This window comes from Schistocerca serialis, chromosome 3 (assembly GCF_023864345.2).
Source record: "Schistocerca serialis cubense isolate TAMUIC-IGC-003099 chromosome 3, iqSchSeri2.2, whole genome shotgun sequence".
In the NCBI taxonomy this organism is placed as follows: Eukaryota; Metazoa; Arthropoda; class Insecta; order Orthoptera; family Acrididae; genus Schistocerca; species Schistocerca serialis.
The window spans coordinates 793,541,698-793,554,676 of record NC_064640.1 but is presented as its reverse complement, the minus strand read 5'-3'; positions in this window follow the sequence as shown (position 1 = coordinate 793,554,676).

The following is a 12,979-nucleotide window of genomic DNA, read 5'->3' as shown; positions in this document are numbered from 1 at the left end:
AGTCGAAAATTTTCTGTATCCAGAAAGGTCCGTACAGGACCTGCAACATGCGGTCGTGCATTATCCTGCTGAAATGTAGGGTAGAGCCACGGGTAGTAACACATCTGAAATGTAACGTCCACTGTTCAAAGTGCCGTCAACAAGAGGTGACCGAGACGTGTAACCAATGGCACCCCATACCATCACGCCGGGTGATACGCCAGTATGGCGATGACGAATACACGCTTCCAATGTGCGTTCACCGCGATGTCGCTAAACACGGATGCGACCATCATGATGCTGTAAACAGAACCTGGATTCATCCGAAAAAATGACGTTTTACCATTCGTGCACCCAGGTTCGTCGTTGAGAACACCATCGCAGGCGCTCCTGTCTGTGATGCAGCGTCAAGGGTAACCGCAGCCATGGTCTCCGAGCTGATAGTCCATGCTGCTGCAAACGTCGTCGAACTGTTTGTGCAGATGGTTGTTGTCTTGCAAACGTCCCCATCTGTTGACTCAGGGATCGAGACGTGGCTGCACGATCCGTTACAGCCATGTGGATAATATGCCTGTCATCTCGACTGCTAGTGATACGAGGCCGTTGGGATCCAGCACGGCGTTCCGTATTACCCTCCTGAACCAATCGATTCCATATTCTACTAACAGTCATTGGATCTCGACCAACGCGAGCAGCAATGTCGCGATACGATAAACCGCAATCGCGATAGGCTATAATCCGACCTTTGTCAAAGTCGGAAACGTGATGATACGCATTTCTCCTCCTTACACGAGGCATCACAATAACGCCGGTCAACTGCTGTTTGTGTATGGGAAATCGGTTGGAAACTTTCCTCATGTCAGCACGTTGTAGGTGTCGCCACCGGCGCCAAACTTGTGTGAATGCTCTGAAAAGCTAATCATTTGCATATCACAGCATCTTCTTCCTGTCGGTTAAATTTCGCGTCTGTAGCACGTCACCTTCGTGCTATAGCAATTTTAATGGCCAGTAGTGTAAATAAAAAGCAAACGATTTCTTTTTTACGCAGTACTAGAAGCCGTTAGAGCGAGCCACGACAGAGATTTCGTCAAATTTTAGCCGGTGACCATTTTCTAAAGCAGATTTCTCAGGGTAACGTAGGCAATAAAACCTCTCATACTCCTTCCTGCGTTATTCCACAGTACGTACTGTTTGTTCAACGTAAGACTGGCCACACTCGCAAGATATCTTGTTGACCCCCAGGTGTTCTAAGACTGCTGCGTCTTTAAATTATCTCTACAGGTGGAAGCCACCAGAATCCGGTCTTTCATTTTATTTCTTGCTGTAGGGTACGGTTGATTCACAGTGTCTTTGGTACGTCGCCATAATAATTAATCAAAAGTATTTAAGTCTAGGACCCATGGTGGTCAAGTCACAATCCATCAGCCAGAAAAAAGACAAATGATTTCAACTGCGCATGCTTGCCGAGAAAAAAAGTGCTGGCCGTCCATTTTGTTTCAACATTAAGAACCGTTTTGCTAATTGAACGCCTTCTTACCATTTCGTCAGTGAGTGTTGCAGAATTTGAGATTACCTTTCAGCGTTATATTGTTGAAAAACAATGAGGTACAATAACTTGGTCGTGGAAGAGTCAATCTATTTAAACTCTAAATGTGCTAGTTGCCTTGCTGACGAAACTAGTGGGGCTTTTTCCTGATCGATAGTTAGCATTATGGACATTAGCTTTCCCGTTAGGTTTGAGAACTGCCTCATCAGCCCACAGTATTGAAATCGGGATTTTCGCATAATGATTTAAAGCATGTTTGCAAATTATCTCCGCGTAATGCATGATGAATGTCAATTCGATAAGGATGCTAACCATCATAACGAATAATTCTCGAAATGGTTGTTTTGCTTTAACCGGTATCCAGTGCTACTATTTCCATGGAATATATGGTTTGTGGTTTATTGCAGCAAGAATTTCTGCGCTTATATCACATCTAATAAGATTTCTGACCACATTGTTACAATTGTGCGTCGGTAGTACGTTATCACTACTGCCTGTAGTCGTAATAAAATGTGTCGCAGACGGCGTGGATGATCTATCCGATCCAGTCACATTAATATTACTATCGCCTATGTTCACGTCAGAGACAGCAAAGGAATGGTTGAACGGAATGGACAGTGCCTTGAAAGGAGGATATAAGATGAACATCAACAAAAGCAAAACGAGGATAATGGAATGTAGTCGAATTAAGTCGGGTGATGCTGAGGGAATCAGATTAGGAAATGAGACACTTAAAGCAGTAAAGGAGTTTTGCTATTTGGGGAGCAAAATAACTGATGATGGTCGAAGTAGAGAGGATATAAAATGTAGACTGGCAATGGCAAGGAAAGCGTTTCTGAAGAAGAGGAATTTGTTAACATCGAGTATAGATTTAAGTGGCAGGAAGTCGTTTCTGAAAGTATTTGTATGGAGTGTAGCCATGTATGGAAGTGAAATATGGACGATAAATAGTGGTACTACAGAAGAATGCTGAAGATTAGATGGGTAGATCACATAACTAATGAGGAGGTATTGAACAGAATTGGGGAGAAGAGGAGCTTGTGGCACAACTTGACAAGAAGAAGGGACCGGTTGGTAGGACATGTTCTGAGGCATCAAGGGATCACTAATTTAGCATTGGAGGGCAGCGGGGAGGGTAAAAATCGTAGAGGGAGTTCAAATGGTTCAAATGGCTCTTAGCACTATGGGACTTAACAGCTGAAGTCATCAGTCCCCTAGAACTTAGAACTACTTAAACCTAACTAACCTAAGGACATCACACACATCCATGCCCGAGGCAGGATTCGAACCTGCGACCGTAGCGGTTACGCGGTTCCAGACTGAAGCGCCTAGAACCGCACGGCCACTCCGGCCGGCCGTAGAGGGAGACCAAGAGATGAATACACTAAGCAGATTCAGAAGGATGCAAGTTGCAGTAAGTACTGGGAGATGAAGAAGCTTGCACAGGATAGGGTAGCATGGAGAGCTGCATCAAACCAGTCTCAGGACTGAAGACCACAACAACAACAACATGTTCACGTCAAAGTGCGATAACCCTTCACAGGCAGCAGGTGTCAGCACTGACAATCGAGGGTATATGAAGCGTGTCGGGGGTAGGGGGGGAGGGCTAAGGAGGGGGGGGGGGACACGAAATTGTGCAGTAGTTGTTGTTATGTGGAAACGAAGCGATTTATCTGTCGTTCAAGAGGCAAGCTCATTGGTTTTCGGGCCAATGGTAGAAGCATTCCCGTAACGACTAAGTTTGTAAAACTGTTCGTATGCCGCCGTGGCTGAATTATACCTTGCGTGGCAAAATGGCGCTATCCAAAACCGGCCCCAAGGTAACTGTGGTGCACTACTGGCCGTAGTTGAGAGGTCTGAGACGACGGCTACGGGGATGTGTACGGGCGAGAAGCCGTGCTACTGTTGAGAAACTGACCGTGCAGATGAGCCAAGGGGTTAAAAAAAAGTGGCTCCTCAACGACCGTTCAGTGAACTTTGCTGTGTGTGGACCCCCTGCTGCAGGCGCCTGGATCATCGGCAACGGAGGCTGCAATTTTCACAGCAGTACTGTAACTAGACGTCCACTGAGTGGCAACAGTTGGCGTTTTCATATGAATCACTTTTCATGATCCATCAGACGGATGGCCATTGGCATATTCAGCGTGAAACTTCTGAAAGCAAACACGGCGCGTCCTGGCCGAAGGAAGGAGTTTTATGGTATGGGGAATGTTTTCGTGGCAGTTCTTGGGTGAGCCTGTCATTCTGGAACGTAAGTGGATCAACACAAGTATGCTTCTATCCTGGGGACCAGGTGCGTCCCTACGTGGAGTTTGCTTTTCTTCAGTATGCAAGCAGGACAACACTACGTGTCACATAGCTCGCAGTCTACGTGTGTGGTTCGAAGAGCATCAGGATGAGTTTACCACCGAACTCCCCGGATCTAAACCCAATCGAGAATCTGTGCAACGAATCCTCAACAGAGAAACCTAGCGCAGCTGCCCACGGCACTGGAGTCAGCATGGCTCTACATCCCTGTCTGTGCCTTCCAGAACCATATTGACTCTCTCCTTGCACGTCTCGCAGCGGTCGAAGTTGCAGAAGGCGTTTATACAGGCTTTTGCCATGGGATCACATTAATGTGACTAGACAGTGGACAGGTCTTTCTGCATCAGTCTTCTTGTCGCTAATTCTGGCAACGTTGTCCAAGTGGTTTTCTCAGCATAGTAATGTTCAGGCTGAATAAATACTCAGTCGCTTTCAAAGACAGATATAGGGGTGGCCCAGACCTACCACACGAGCTAATTTTCACGAAAACGATGCGTCCAATTCTTTTAAACTTTAAGGACGTGTTAAAAGTTGGGACCTAAATTGCCCAGAACATTTTAGTGCAGATACCATTTAGCCTCACTGTTGCGACTGCGGGTCGGCTGTAAGTGTTTGTTATTGCTAATCGCTGTCTTCAGTGTGCAGAAAACTAGAGGAAACGAATCTCGATTCAAAATGTCAAGTAAGAGGAAGGCGCGAAAGTGGTCTGCTCGTGTGGTGTAACACGCAGCTCCTTAGACTGCGAGTCTGGAGCCGAGACAGCCCCGTATCTAATCTGCACGTTGAATTAACGAGCGCGGACTGGTACACCCACCCACCTGAGTGTGGCCTTTAGTCAGTTTCCCACGCTCGTTTAGGCAAATGCTGGAAAAGTACGTAAAGTTCCGTGTTCTGGCCCTAGACGAGACCTACCGACCTGCGTGCCATCCTCTGCTAATGGCGTCACTGGATGCGGTATGGAGGAGCATGTGGTCAACACATCGATCTCGCGATCGTTGCCTCACGGCGCTGAGTGCACCCTGTACCAGTCCTCCAGCCGAGGAAAATTACCTGGCGGTACTGGGATTCGACCCCGGGCCACCCGCATGGCTGTCAACCACACTGACCACTCAGCTACTGAGGTGGACAGGGAAATGCTGGGCTGGCCCCCAAATCTCTCCTCAGAGGATACAATACACAAACTGTTTAAATACGATAACACGCGGAACTAAGGTTACACGATTCACAGGCAGATGGCGCACACGACATCTCCCCCTTAGGTTACATAGATGACTGTGCCGTGAAGAAGGGTGTCGGGCCACAAAACTAAACAATAAAATAAAACTTGACAAATCCTGAATAGCTGACTCCGCACTAGACGGGATAAACGTTATGGAAATGAACAGGTCAGTAAAAAAGAAATAACATTGAATACTTCAACACTGAACGTCTTTTGCCTGGAACATTTCTCGGTGTATTACTCTAATTTGTTGATAAGAACAAATTTTTCTGGCGCTACGCTTCTTCAGCCAAACAGAGGGGATTGGGAACTATTTGTGCTTACTAAAGTATCTGCCATTCCCTCTTCCCTAGTGCTGTACAAGATGGAATGTTCAGAACCTATTTTGATAGTATCGGTTTGTGCCTGCGCGTCTACGTACGAAGCGACAGACGCTGGAACGCTAACAGGCGTGTATGAAACGACTGCAGGTCACCGTATCCATAGACCAATAAATCTCAGCGAGAGAGAAGCGAGGGAGAAATGTTGTTTCTTCCGTTACAGAGGGCTCTATTAGAGCAATACGTGTAGCGCAGACCACAAAGCTATCTCTTGCAGCTACATTCGTCACAAACAAAAGCTGCAATGCACTGAAGGCCAAAGGAGGTAGCCCAGTTGGCTGTAAAAAACCACCGTGCAGCGACTCGATGTCAGCGTCACCTCTGTTCTTGCTTTTATTCAGACCAGAACAAAGCGAGCTGTAAAAATTTGGGACAGGCGACACAATCGAAGGGACTGAAAAACCTACAGGAAACGTGAAGTACGATGCCGTGCTGCGATGTAAAGCATATACCATCATAGCACGCTTTCTCACTATGGGAACTGCCACTGATCACATACATCTCTGCAGACCCCAAGATCAAGAAGGTACGCTATTTTGACTCTCATTTCATTTCGGAACTGATTTATTTTCTTAGAATGATGGGTGGCTAACACCGTGCGTTGCCATCATTTCTTGAACCTCTTACTTTGGTGAGGTAGTTAGGGGATACCTTGATCTTGTTCTACATATTATTTCCGTATTTGTCTGACCTGATAATTAAAATATTATCTTGTGAAACGATGAGCAGATATACACAGGGGAGTAAAAATGTCTATGTGCTACACTATTAGTTCTAAGCCTTTACTCTCTAGGTGTTTGTTTATTTCTTTTATTAGGTGTAGGTTTTTTTCACAGGAAGCAAACTGTGGTTTCTATCCACAACAGACGAAAAAGGAAAGCTAAAACTGTAGTGAATCTGAAGCATCACTAATAAGCGCTGATATGATGCACGTGCTCTGTTACCTGCACACATCAGTAGGTTTGAAACAATCCTTAACAATGTGGAACATCTCCACTTGCTCTGGTGTCACTTCTAGGGAAGGTAAACCCTAATTTTTTCCTTTATGTGGTTTACTTTAGGACTTCAATTACATAGTAACTCTCAGTATTACTTCATGGATTACTTGTTCTACTTTTTAATATTCAAGCGATGAATTATACTTGCTGATTCCTATTATGTAAATAGCTTTGTTGAAGAAGTTTTAGTTCACATAGGAGTTGGATTTTTCATGTTTCATATCACGTGTTCCAAGAATTTCGACCTCATTACTGAACTTTTCCTGTAACAATGACATAAAATTATTTAGGGTACTACGTTTTCTGATTACGTAATTAGGTTTAATTTTACCTGCTATGCATATTGTGGAAGTTATTTTAAAGATTTTATTTTTATAAGAATCTGTAACCATGAATGCTTCTTATAGTCCACTCTAAAAAATAAGGGCTGATTAATATTTGTGAATGTATATGATTTATTAAGAAGTAAAAAGATATGTGTGTTAATTACATTACGTTTTTAACTAAAATTATATTAAAATAAAATGAAAGACATAATTCTGTTCAAATAGGTTTTTAAGTGTTGGTATAAATACGCTCCACCAATAAAGCACAGCTGAGCGATGGTAAAGAGATGAAGGCTGTGTTACTGAACGGAGCGTGCTATTGTATAATTAGTAAAAGCGGACAAGACTCGATATAAAATGGATATGTGAAAGTTTGGACTGTGACGAGCACTTGCCACTCAGTTACGTGTAATTTACAAATAACTTGGTATGAGGAGCAACCTCAGTTCTGATAATACGTTTCAACCGATGAAAAACGCAACAGCTGCGTGAAAATAATTTATTAATCACGAGTGGTTTCATGGCATCAAGGTCACATCTACAGGTGACAAATTGTTAACCCTAGAAAGATACAAAAAATCTTAATGAGTACTATCTTAAACTAAGAAGCACCAAACTGACACAGTGTTGATTATCAGTTACGTAATATGAACCTGATATCTCCTTAAGGGTAATGAATACAAGTGACATATTTCCCTGCACAAAATTGGCGTCATATAGTACGCAACAATTATCAATAAAACCAAAGGTACAAGAGCAAAACCTAACTCTAGATACAGACAATAATGTACGAGAACTGACACCATAAACATGGAAAAGAACCCTAGACCTTATAACACTGCAACAGCATTTACGTAGCTTGTACTACGAAATACCAAATTTGGTTTACGTACTATGCCCCAACAGAACAAATAGTCATGTCACGGAAAAGCCACGTATAACACTCCTGTCTGCTACTGCTATACCATAACCTTAAGGTAGGAGACAGGTCGTGAAATATAACTATCTAGTTAAAACAATTATGGTATAAAGCAACAGAGCAGTGTTACCCTCTGAGAGGAATTTTGTTGTGTTGACCGAGTTGTACCTAACGGGGGTGGCTTATCGGAAATGACAGTCAGAACTGCGTAAATATTTGAACAGTAACGAACAAAATTTTTGCCTATCTGCACTGTTTAACGGATGAAGAAAACGGTCGCCAGCCTAATTAGGCAATCGAATGATTAACGTTCTTGTTCAAGAAAATAGTTATTAGTAATTTTAACAGATAAACACAACCTATACTTTATCACACGCGAGTGCAATGAACTGTGACACATACATATGTTTACTGTAAGATTGAAGCTATCAGCTAGAGCAGCACAAACTATTGGCAAAAATATAACAGATACCGAAACACACTATTACTTGCAGGGCTTGTTCAAACTGAATGGTCTTTATAACATTACTGTTAACATTCACTGCAGGATCATAAATTGGACATAGGTTAAGTCTCTCTCAGTTAAATACTTTACTATTTAAAATGAGAGTTAATTGGAATCCACTAACAGGTTGCTTCTCACTATCTTTTGAATAAAGAAATTATGGTTTTCATAAATAATGGTCTTCCCGTTACTTGTTGCCTAGCACTAGCACAATAGACAAACTGTGGATCCTGTTATACTATTAATATGCACTTCCAATACACAAGAGAGACAAACACTTAGCAATCATGAACATATAATTTTCTACTATTGCAGTTTTCCACTTTTACTACAGTGAAACACAATGTTGACAAATCTGCAAGAAAATGACTCACCTTTTAAAATTTACTACATTAACTAAGAAAAACTTTATAAGCCTCAATTTTAAGAACTTTAATTTATATAAGAAACAGCAAATTGTCTTTATTACCACAGTCTTCTACTTTCAAGTAAATGATTAAATAGGTGACTCTGAAACTTCGCAAAACTAAATTACTGCCTCCCACAATTTCACTAAATCCACAGTAAATCTGGATATTCCCTTCTCATAAAAAGATTAAACAACATTATGTAATGAACTGTCTAACTTTGAGGCTTTCATTTTTTCCATAAAATAGGACACTCGGTAATCATAGTTCAAATGGAGAGGAACCTGAGAGGTGTTGTGATAGGGAAAACATCAAGGTAGGTGCATAAATTCAATTATAAGTTACCTTATATTTGTGCACACTAAATCGTCCAATAAGCTGATCCTTCACTGTACATTATTATAGAACTCCTTTACAGTGATTGCGCAATGTGGTGGTAACTGCATGTTGGTAGGCGGGTTTGCAGACAGAATTGCTGGATTCTGGCCCTTCTTGGTGGTGATGATGAATACCAATTCCAGAATCGTTCCAGCTAGTTATCCATCCATCCGAGGCATTGGAAAGTAGCAGAAAAAACCTCTTTCGGAACCAGCACAATATGCAACTTTTACATGGCAGTGCACAGTTTGGTAGCTCGTCCCCGACTGACTCTCAATTCCACCTTTTCTACCTAGGCCAACCACAATTTGCGCGCGCTACTCAGTTCCGTTCCCAAGGGAACTACCACACCTTTTACATACAAATAACTAAGAACCCTAAGTGAGGATCAGCAGTTTACCTAGCAGCAACCATACACATTAAATAAAACAGAACATTTGCACATATTGACATTTCTACAAAAAATTATTCACACAGAAATTACAATTATATACAGTAAGTTTTGTTCCCTCCAAATGGGACAAAGAATTTAAATGACAGATACACTACTTTGCATAGAATAAAACTATGACATCAAAGTTTTAACAAAGAAAGGAGTATACAATTTTATGTTATCGATTCAATCCAACAATCTTTACAGATACTCAATGTTATAACATCAAACCAAAACAAAAAGGCAAAATAAATCAGTAGAGTATTAGAGATATGGTGTTACAACCTAAATGAGCTTACTGTTCATATGCGGTAAGTCTCCTCAGGAACAACGGCCAGCCCGCTAGTGCAACACATACTGAACTAGCGAACCCGACAATGCTTTGTAATTGCTAAACATGAATGGGAACTGTTTAGACGACCGAATCTCCGGCTCCTTCCTCTCTCTGTCTAACTCCTTCCCCTCTCTTTGTCCACCCTCCCCCCCCCCTCCTGTCTCTCTCTCTCTCTCTCTCTCTCTCTCTGACCTTGAGGCTCGTTTATTGTTATTGCCAACGAAACCTTAATTGGGAAATAAGCTCTTTTAAAATGAATGAGTAAATCGCTTGGGATGATTAGTGTACGGGGTGCAGAAGAGACCTCTCCAGCTGCTGGGTCTGTGAGTATAGTAGCTTCGATAACAGTATTTCTCATGGTTTTGTTCAATGGACAGGTAGGATTGCAAAGTTTCGGATGATTCAGATTCCGTAGTAGTATTCTATTCGTAAGTTGATATGGCATAAATACAACTTTCCTCTTAAAAACTGACTGCTGACCGAGGAAGAAAAAATTGTGTCACGAAATTTTAACCCCGTATAGCTCATGCCAGTAGGAACCAAAATTCCTAATGTTGTGTAGATCGACAAAACACCATTTTTACACTGCAGAAACTTGGCGCCAAGCGCTCCGATTGGCCGTGGGATTGCCCTGTTGCCGTTCATCGGTTGAAGGGGAGCGCTATGGTTGTCGGTTCACATATACAAACATCCGTCGCCCCGTCACTGCCGCATCGTGATACACACACGTGTCGAATAGGTCTTGCTGTTTGTCTCCACCTCACGTCAGAGGCATTCACACGCAAGCTTCGCATCGGAACACACACACGACACCTGCGATTTAGTCATACAGTAAGCTTGGCGGCACAGTATTCGTTTGAAGAGCAACAAGATATAGTTTTAGTTTATGGACTAGCCGACTGTAATGCGCACAAAGCTCGACGGTACCCAGAAAGACGCCACTCATACCCGCAAACGTTTACAGCAATTCACTGGCTTCTTGGCGAAACAGGCTCGTTAGCAGGATATCAAGGTGATGCTGGAAGACTTCGAACACGACGGGATGTTGCATTTGAAGCGACTGTTCTAGAGCGCTTCGAGTAAGCACTCGAAGAAGTATTCAAGCGGTTGCACACGACATGGGGATCACTCATCGGTAAGTCTGGAAGGTTTTGAGGTATGACGGCCAGCATCCATTTTGTTTCCACCCTGTCCAAAACCGAAATCCTGTGACGGACTATGAACACAAGCTAGAGTTTTGCCGGTGGTTTCTGGACGTGTTGCCCGACTTCCCCGCCATTATGTTGTTTACCGACGAGTGCACCTTCCATCGAGATGACCTTTACAACACTCGAATCGTTCATTACTGGGCAAGGGGAAATCCTCACGTCACGTACGTCCACGGACACCAGGAACGATTTTCGCTCAACATTTGGGGAGGTATTGTGGGTGACCATCTGATTGGGCCGGTACGTCTACCTCCTCGACTTACCGGGGCAAATTATTTTCCCTTTTTGCATGGGCCTGCTGGAAGATGTTCCCCTGTACATACGGCTACGCATGTGGTTGCAGCATGATGGGGCACCCGCGCGTAACAGTCGTGCTGTGGGCGGATATTTAAATGAACTCTTCGACGGCCGGGTAATTGGCAAAGATGCTCGTAGGACATGGTCCCCGCGAACACCAGACCTCACGTCACCGGACTTTTTCCTGTGGGGATTCTTCAAGGTTCTAGTTCACCCACCCGGACGCGTACCATCTAGAAACGAAGAAGAATAAATGGATCGCATTCAACATGCCGCCTATCACATCAGGGCAATGCCAGACATCTTTGAAAGATTTCAGCAAAACACCGTTCGACGTTACCAAGGTTGTGTGGCGTCAGAGGGTCGCCAGTTAGAGCATCTGCTTTATGTATACAATATCCTAGCTACAAAAAAGGCCCTTTGCAGGACCGACACAATTTGTAAAAGACTTTCTGTACGCGAACTAACAGCCGTCGTCGGGTTTGTTTCCGGTACGATTTATCATGAAACTACAATGAATGTGTCGGGACACCGGCGGATTCGCCCCAGAGTGGAAGGCTGGCCGCCTTGGATACATCGCGATCTCCGGCAGGCAAATCGTTCGCGGTCATATGTGATCCAGAGCATCCGGCAACAGGACAGTTCCGTGGCCAATCGGAACGTGTGGCGTCAAGTGTCCGTAGTTTAAAAATGGTGCGTTGTCGATCTACACATCATTAGTAATTTTGGTTCCTACTGGCCTCAGCTGTCCAGGGTTAAAATTTCGTGACACAGTTTTTCTATATATATATACCATATGATCAAAGTTATCGGTAATGCTGGAATTCATTATGGTGTTGGCCCACCCTTGGCCTTGATGACAGCTACCACACTCGCAGGCATAGGTTCAATCAGGTGCTAGAAAGTTTCTTGGGGAATGGCAGCCCATTCTTTACGGAGTGCTGCACTGAGAAGAGGTATCGATGTCGGTCGGTGAGGCCTGGCACGAAGTCGTAGTTCCAAAACATCCCAAATATGTCCCATAGGATTTAGTTCAGGACTCTGTGCAGACCAGTCCATTACAGGGATCTTATTGTCGTGTAACCACTCCGCCACAGGCCGTGCATTGTGAACAGGTGCTCGATCGTGTTGAAAGATGCAGTCGCCATCCCCGAATTGCTCTTCAACAGTGGGAAGCAAGAAGGTGCTTAAAACATCAGTGTAGCCCTGTGCTGTGATAGTGAAACGCAAAACAAGCGGTGGAAGCCCCCTCCATGAAAAACAAGACCACATCATAACACGACCGCCTCCGAATTTTACTGTTGGCACTACACACGCTGGCAAATGACGTTCACCGGGCATTCGCCATACCTACTCCATGCCATCGGATCGCCGCACTGTGTACCGTTATTCGTCACTGCATACAACGTTTTTCCACTGTTCAATCGTCCAATGTCTACGCTCCTTACACCAAGCGAGACATCGTTTGGCATTTACCAGAGAGATGTGTGGCTAATGAGCAGCCGCTCGCCCATGAAATCAAAGTTTTCTCAAGTCCCGCCTGTCATAGTACTTGCAGTGGATCCTGATGCAGTTTGGAATTCCTGTGTAGTGGTCTGGATAGATGTCTGCCTATTACACATTACGACCCTCTTCAACTGTCGGCGGTCTGTCAACAGACGAGGTCGGCCTGTACGCTTTTGTGCTGTACGTGTCAATTCACATTTCCACTTCACTATCACATCGGTAACAGTGGAACTAGGG